Genomic DNA, 9,234 nt, shown 5'->3' with positions numbered 1-9,234 from the left:
TGACTCGGAGAAGGCAGATAGCTAAGCTAGTTTAACTTTTGTAACTTCTTTGTGTCACCCTTTTGATTTGCTTATAATTTTTATGTTAATATTTCTTGTCTATCTCTAGTCTTGATCAATTATGCACTTGCCCGAGTGGGAGATACCAAAGACCCTGATTAAAGTTTCAAAACTTCTCAAATAGGAGCTAACGAAAGCTGCCCTACGAGGGCTCTCAGCCTCCCATATGGGAGTCTCTAAGTGATGATCTAGGTTTCTCGATTTTATGAACAACAAGAGTACACTAACCACTCAATCTTGAGACCTTTGTTAATCCCGATCGACCATGAAAAATGTACAAATTTGTTCCTGCTCGGGGAAGTTGAGCCTCTCTAAGGGCAAGTCTTCAATAGTTCTTGCTCAGGGAAGTTGAGCCTCTCTAAGGGAAAATCTTCAATAGTTCCACTCGAGGAAGTTGAGCCTCTCTAAGGGAATGTCTTCGATAGTTTCTGCTCAGGGAAGTTGAGCATCTCTAAGGGTAAATACAATTTTTCTAAAGCCTATATAAGCTTGCAATTTATTATGGGCCAATATGTTACATAAGATATTTTAGAGATGAACAATTGAAATATTCATCGGGTCTGGTAGGGTTGAAGATGAGTTGTGTTCCAAGGACGGCTCAACTCTTCCCATTCAGTTCCTCTAGATAGTAGTTGCTTGACTTCAGTTTGCTTCTAACTTGATACGGTCCTCCCATTGTGGCTCAAGTTTATTGACATCATTGACAAACTTAATTTTTCTCCACACAAGATCTCCCATCTGAAATGACTAAGGGAAAACTTTTCGATTGTATACTTGCCTCATCCGTTGTCTATATGCTTTCAGCCAAGCGGATGCCTTATCTCTGTCTTCAGTTATAAAGTCGAGCTTGAGCAGTCGACTTTGAATATTGTTGTCTTCTTGATAATTGCTTCTCCGCACAGATTCTTCTCCCACCTCTACCAGTATCATTGCTTCTCCTCCATACACTAGGAGGAATAGGGTATGATTGGTACTTTCTCTGGGGATTGTTTGATATGCTCATAGGATGCACGAGAGCTCTTCCACCTAACTACCCTTCAGGTGATCTAATTTTACCTTGAGTCTTCGAATGATTTATCTGTTACTAGCCTCTTCTTGTTCATTACTTTGAGGGTATGTCATTGATGTGAAGACTTGTTGAATACTCAATCCTTCACACCATTCCTTGAGCTTGCGGCCATGAAATTGACGCCCATTATCGAATACCAATTTATAAGGTATCCTAAATCGATAGATGATGTTTCGTCATAAAATTTTTATCATGACCTCTTCGGCTATCCATACCAAAGCCTCCACTTCCACCTGCTTGGAGAAGTAATCTACTATTACTAGAAGGAATTTCTTCTGGTACGACCCAACTGGGAAGGGACCGACTATATATTCATTCCCCATTGGTCGAAGGGATAAGAGACAGTAGAAGCTTTTAAGAGTTTAGCCTGTCGGTGAGAGATATGTTGATGCTTCTAATAATGTTCACATCTGGTCATGAATTTTGCGACTTCATCTTGTAGGGTAGACCAAAAGTAACCAGTCAATAATACCTTATGAGCAAGAGTTCTTCCTTTCATGTAATTACTGTAGATGCTTTCATGGATCTCTCTCAAGACATAATCATTGTCTTTTGGCTTAAGGTATTTTAAGAGAGGGCGAGAGAATGTTCTATGGTATAAATGATCATTAATAATAGTGAACCGAGAGGTCCTTCTCTTTATTAGCCGAGCTTATTTTGGACTAGCAGGCAAAACACAACTACGAAGATAAGAGATGATAGGGGTTCTCAAATCACTTGCTTCTTCCTGATCGGACACCTAGTCAAATGTGGACCATAGACATTGAGTCATCCGGGGTCCAAGTTGTTAAAGCACTCGCCATTTTGGCCAACTCGCCTACTCTCAAGTTATCTGATTGAGGCATCTTTCGGAGAGTTACCTCGTGGAAGGCATCTTTCGGAGAGTTCATCTTGTAGGGTAGACCAAAAGTAATCAGTCAATAATACCTTATGAGCAAGAGTTCTTCCTTTCATGTAATTACTGTAGATGCTTTCATGGATCTCTCTCAAGACATAATCATTGTCTTTTGGCTTAAGGTATTTTAAGAGAGGGCGAGAGAATGTTCTATGGTATAAATGATCATTAATAATAGTGAACCGAGAGGTCCTTCTCTTTATTAGCTGAGCTTCTTTTGGACTAGCAGGCAAAACACAACTACGAAGATAAGAGATGATAGGGGTTCTCAAATCACTTGCTTCTTCCTGATCAGACACCTAGTCAAATGTGGACCATAGACATTGAGTCATCCGGGGTCCAAGTTGTTAAAGCACTCGCCATTTTGGCCAACTCGCCTACTCTCAAGTTATCTGATTGAGGCATCTTTCGGAGAGTTACCTCGTGGAAGGCATCTTTCGGAGAGTTCATCTTGTAGGGTAGACCAAAAGTAATCAGTCAATAATACCTTATGAGCAAGAGTTCTTCCTTTCATGTAATTACTGTAGATGCTTTCATGGATCTCTCTCAAGACATAATCATTGTCTTTTGGCTTAAGGTATTTTAAGAGAGGGCGAGAGAATGTTCTATGGTATAAATGATCATTAATAATAGTGAACCGAGAGGTCCTTCTCTTTATTAGCCGAGCTTCTTTTGGACTAGCAGGCAAAACACAACTACGAAGATAAGAGATGATAGGGGTTCTCAAATCACTTGCTTCTTCCTGATCGGACACCTAGTCAAATGTGGACCATAGACATTGAGTCATCCGGGGTCCAAGTTGTTAAAGCACTCGCCATTTTGGCCAACTCGCCTACTCTCAAGTTATCTGATTGAGGCATCTTTCGGAGAGTTACCTCGTGGAAGTCAGCTCTGAGTTGAGAGAAGGTTTAGGCATATCACCGTAGCTCTTCATTTTTAATCTCAAAACCTCCTTCTATCTGTGAAAAAGCTAACTGAGAGTCTGAATGTATTATGACTCAGGAAGTCCCACGCGTTTATCCGCCTATAATCTGGCTAGCAGAGCTTTATATTCTACTTCATTATTCGAGACTCAAAAATTGAGTCAAATGGATAGTTGTAGAATATCTTTCTTGGACGAGATTAATAATACCCTCACACTATTGGCCCGCTTGGTAGCAGAACCATCAACATATATTTTCCATAAACCCTCCGACTTTGGCTGTATAGTTTCTACCACAAAATCCGTTAGAACTTGAGCTTTGATAGCTATTCTTGGACGGTATTGAATGTCATACTCACTGAGTTCTATGGTCCATTTGACTAGCCACTTAGAAGCTTCAGGGTTGATTGTGTTGGGATATGGCCGATGCGGTGTGTACTAAAACACGTTTCGTAAACATACACTGCGGAAAATAAAACAATAATAATTTCTAGATTATTACATCACACGCACCACATGCATACAAGGATACAACATGCCAAATATGATCGCATAATTAAATTTTCATGAAAAGTAAATTTACGCTAGGTGTATCTTACGGATGACCTGTAACGAGAACGACATCAACCGTAGCGATGTTGTCAAACCTCGCCTCTATTTGTATCCACGCTGAGCTCCTCAAGACAACTCCTTGAATACAAGCCTCTCCTTCAGAAGTTACTAGCCATGAGCGAAGTGTTGGTGTGGGAAGCATTCGACAATCAAACCTGTGTTTTGATTATGTCAAAGGGTTCAAAATTAGGTTGTCTTGTTATCTAACATATTTGAATGAGCTTGCAGAAAAATCCTAAGTATACTTAGGCAAAAGTCCTAACTACGATTAGGTAGGTGAAAAAAATCTTAGGGGGTAGTAATCCTAGGTCTTAGGGGGTGGTAATCCTAGGTCTTAGGGGGTGGTAAACCTAGGTGAGGAAAAGTCCTAACTGCGGTTAGGTAAAGGGAAACCCTTAGGGGGAGGTAACCCTAGGTCCTAGGGGGTGGTAAACCTAGGAAGAAAGTCTTGACGGGTCGAGGGCTTCGGGCAAGAGTCCTAGAGTCGAGGACTCTAGGTGGAAAGTCCTAGTGTCGCGAACCAGGTGAAAGACTGGGTAGGTCGTGAAGCGGGTGCCCAGCAGAAAGTCCTAGAGCATCGGGCGCTGAGCAAAAGCCCAATTGATCTGAAGGATCGAACTGGCAACAGGTATACTCTCCTGAGTGGAGTAGGTGAGGACGCGCTCCCCGCTGAGGGAATATAGGCGTCGGTTCGACCTAGGGTTTCCGGACGAAAATTCGAAGTCAGAACCGGACAGTCCAGTGACTGTCAGATATTCATATTTATGTTATTATTATGTGCTAACTTTATGTTGCAGGGTATGCTTGGTATTTTAGGACTAACATATCTTCAAGGGATAAAATAGCGTAATTTGCCTTGGATGAATAGTACCCGAGGCGCCCTTTATGGAACTTGGAGGCACCTCGGGTGCAAGATCCTGGGGAGTGTGCGCAGCAGAGCTAGAGGCGTCCTCATGGAGTGTTGAGACGCCTCGGACGGCATTAGAGGCGCCTTCAAGGGCATCAGAGACGCCCTCAGGTGGATAGGTTGCGAAGGAGTGAAAGCTCATCTACACTACGAATCCACCGATAATGGAGGCACCCTCAAGGGACTTGAAGGCGCCCTCAACAGCTTATATAAGCCTGTCTCAACCAACATTTTAAGATAACATAGTTTTGACAATCCTTCTTCAGCACACTGCTAACGAGATGATTTGGCTGAGCTACAACAAGACCCCGATGACCCGAAGCTGCAAATTTACGATTCCTTATTGTCGGTATAGGCTTTTCAGTACAACTTTGTAATAATCTTAATCTCTTGTAACCTTTTGCGCAATTATAGTTGTTGCCTAAAGTAAATGTTCAACGAGCGTGGACCTTGGAGTAGGAGTCGTCATAGGCTCCGAAACAAGTAAATCCCTATATTTACTGGTGTCCTTTTGTGCATTGTTTCTTTATTATTCCACTGCGTTATTCGATAAGTTTTAAACCGACAAGTGAAAGCCACGAGCGCTATTCACCCCCCTCTCCCCTCTAGCGCTTTTCGATCCAACACGAAGAAGAGAGATCAAGAGGAAGAGGAAGAGAAACACACAAGGGAGAGTTTGGTGGTCACAGCAACAAGGGAAAAGGCTTCTCCTTGTTGGCGGCAGCAAAGAGAGAGGGGAAAGGGAGAGGGAGAAGAGAAGAGAAATTGGGTTAAGGTTTTTCAAAAATCTTATAAGCCAATTAATAATCTCATGCATATAATTTTCTCTCAACCATATCAATATATAACCCTCATTAATGAGTTGGATTAGAAAGCCAAAATCAAACTCATTATCTCTTAACCAAAAATTAGTCAATTAACCCCTTGGTTTGGTTCACAACTAAACCAAGTTAGCTCATGAATAATTCATGATTAAACCAAATATAGTTCAACCCTTCCATAAGAGATGCGACTCATCCACGCTTTCATTGTGATAAATATTTCCATATTTATTTTATGTATGGTTCAACTAAATATTTATTTAAAAATCCTATTCTTTAACTTGTTTTATGTCTTTTAGAGACTAATTAGTGTGTGTGACCCAATAGGCTCTTGGTTTATGTTGGTCATTCATAATTAACTACTTAATTATAGAACGATTATGAGTGACACCTAGTAGTACATCATGATCCCCAATTAGCCTAAAAATCATAGTTGATCTTAGAATTAATTCTAAACCCTTCAGTAACTATAGTGAGTTGTGTCTTATTCCTTTCACTCGTCTTATACCCACTTAGTTTAGGATATGGCCTATGTGTCTTGTCCCCATTAGGTTGACTACGTCACACCTAGCCCAAGTAATACTTCTCGGTCTACGGATTCAAATTACTCGTACATGTGTATAAGAGTCTCGTACTCTTAACATGTAATGCTTTGGCCAAAGACTTTGAGTAATAATCCTAACGAGTGGCCATAGGATATACGTTTCCTCGCAAGGAGCGGTGAATCCTCTGTGGACTATTCAAACATCTTCGGACACTTCAACTTATACCCAATCATTCTGGATCCACATCTCAATGAGATGCTTGCTTAAGATGTTAAAGTATAAGTCTTCATGACTAAGATGACTTGTATATCTCAAGTTGAAGGAAACTTACACTCGTGCTACAATAAGAACTTCACAGACATATCTATATATATGTAGATATAAAGTCTTATAGCGAGTCACTCCAATGAACTAGTTACCATAACCAGCATCCACGTTTAACTCTCGACATCCCAATGTCTCCAGCCAGTGAGAAAACAGATGCTTGGCCGAACAAAGAAGTATAACCCGTGCTAGTCTTATAGAATTGATGGTGTCTGAATACATCAATTCGACGACTAGAAAATTTTTAATATATTCATAAATGCACATCTAGAGATAATCACTAGTTGTGATCCAATCACAAATTCTCTCATGCTATGAATTATATTATGGACATTCAGTAAATGAGTTTAAGACAGTCAAATGTATAATATGCACTCAAATAGTGAATCTATACTTATCAAATAAATAGAAAAGAAAACGTAAGGCGATTGCCTTAGGACATCCCTCAAATTCTAACAGATTAATATTAGTCCCAAAGGACTATTAGTGAGGACTATCACTGGATGAGATAAAAAATAAGGTCTCAACAGTCGAGCTATTAAGACTAATACAAAAGCCAACTTTTCCAAAATAGAGTATCGTCTTCTATATCTTTTAATAGGTGGTTGAAGAAATAAATCGAATATTGGGTATACCTTCTTCTTGTAGTAGGACAGAATTGACAGTCTACTCGGCCACTGATAGGTACAATAATAAGCTTTCACCTATCGTCAGCTTGGAAAGGATGGGTAGTCCTGACATGTATTCTTTAAGCTCCACAAGTGCTTGATTGCACTTGTCATCCCATTCAAATTTAGAGGCCCAATGGAGCACTTTGAAGAAAGGAAGGTTGTGATCGGTCGATCTGAAAATGGGTCTGGAGAGAGCAATAATTTGGCCAACCAACCTTTGTGCTTCTTGGAGACTGTGTGAAGGATATAACTAATGGATTGCTTGGACTCTCTCTGGATTATCTTCAATTCTTCGTTCGGTCACCATATACCCCAGAAATGGCCTGCTTCTCATGCCAAATAAGCATTTATTTGGGTTTAATTTAAGCCCATGTCAAACAGTTAGAATTTGATAAAGATTAAAGTCATTTCATCTGTTAGCTAGAGCCCTAGAGACAATCATTTGATGATTGTATTATGAACTTATTGTATCATATTCTATATATAAATAAAGGCATTTGGTTTTTTGTTATTATACTTACTTGTATTGGTGCCAAATAAACTAAGTATAATAACGTCCTTGAGTAGAAGGTTCTTACCTATATCAATCGGTTAGCTGAACCGATAGTGAGATGATATAGGGAACACTACTCTTAATCATTCCTAGTCGAGTATTAACATTTAGGGACAATGTTAATGCAATAAGACTAGCATGTAGGTCAACTCAATGACTTGATTTCACAAGTCATGGATATAGAGATATCAAGTTGACACATGGGTATGCATTAGAGAATGTATACTGAATGACCCGCCATGAGAAAGTATCATGGATCATTATATGAGTGTCATATACTTTCTTATGTGGCTATTAGTATGACTACTAGTCCTTGGACCTGAAGTCACCATGGATCCCTACATAAGGAGTTATGTACTTTGGTTTCGTCAAACGTCACCCGTAACTGGGTGGACTATAAAGGCAATTATTGGGTATGTAATGAATTATGCAGAGGGATGTGAGTGATGTAGATGGGATCTATCCCTCCCATATGACAGGAGACACATCGGTATTCTTAATAGAGTGAGACCACGAAGTGCATGGCCATGCCCAAATGAGTCAATATGAGATATTGAGCTTATTTATTTTAGTGAGTCTACTTGGAGTTCAAGATTTAGATTGATTAGAGGATGACACGGTCTATGCCTCACATTGATCAATCTAGATGTCTAGGATAGAAGGACACTTGTCATATATTGTGAGGAGTCACAATTAGTAGTCACAAGGTGATGTTGGATCTCAACATTCTTGTAACTTGGGTAGTAATGATGTATTACTAGATACCGCTCATTACTTATGGTCCTAAATGAGTTTAGGGGCATTGCCAACGTTACAAGAACCTATTGGGTCTCACACAAAGAACAAGTGGATGGAGATTAGGTTCATATGATGAACCAAGAGGATTAGATTCATGTGATGAATCAAATTAGATTAAGAGTAATCCTAATTGGGCTAATTGAGTTGGACTCAAGTTGATTCATGTGTTCAATGATTCTAATTTAGATTATGACTCATTGAATCAATTTAATTAAATGAATTAGATTCATTATATTAAATTGGCTTGAATTAAATGGTTGGATTAGATCAACCATGAGAGAAATTAAGTCAAGTTTGACTTGACTTGAGAGGAAGAGGAAGAGTCAAGTTTGACTTGACTATTTGCCACATCATTAGTGATTTGGCATTAAGAGGACTAATGATGATGTGCCACATCATCAAAGTGTGCCACCTCATGGGAGTTACAAATCTATTCTCTTTAATGGCCACATTTAATGAGAATGGGGGTTACCTTTTTGGTTTTGAATGAGAATGAATTTTTCATTCACTCACATTCACATCATCTTCTTCCTCAAGATCTTTTTTTGCTCCTTCTCTTCTCTTGGTCGTGGGTTTCAAGCAAGGGAGAAGAAAGGAGAGTGAGTCTAATCCAAGAAGAAAGGTTAGTGAAAGTCACATAGAGATTTTTTAGAGGAGTGTGTTCTCTTCTTTTCTTTTCTTCTTCTTCCAATCCCATCCGAGAGCATCAAGAAGTGCTAGAACACTTGTGGTGTTCTCTTCTCCATCCTTGTGTGTTAGAGAACACATCTTGTTCATGTGGATACTTCTAGAGGATTGTCTACGTTGACAATCTTGAGATCCGGCACTTCCTTGGACGAGCGGGATTCGAAAAGGGCACGCATCAAGGGTAATTTTCTAAACATATAGATCTAAGAGTAGATCTAGTTAGTAAACTCGTACATGTAAAATTTTGTTCTATACTCTTCGCACGGATCCGTTGGCTAGGGAGTTTCGGGGTTTCCGCGACGCGAAAAAGCGGTTTTCGCGGCCCGAAAAACCCAACAGTGATATCAGAGCCACGTGCGAAGGCGTGTAC

The sequence above is a fragment of the Zingiber officinale genome, chromosome 7B, assembly GCF_018446385.1.
Source record: "Zingiber officinale cultivar Zhangliang chromosome 7B, Zo_v1.1, whole genome shotgun sequence".
Lineage (NCBI taxonomy): Eukaryota > Viridiplantae > Streptophyta > Magnoliopsida > Zingiberales > Zingiberaceae > Zingiber > Zingiber officinale.
The sequence above is the reverse complement of the archived record's forward strand: the minus strand, read 5'-3'. Positions refer to the sequence as shown.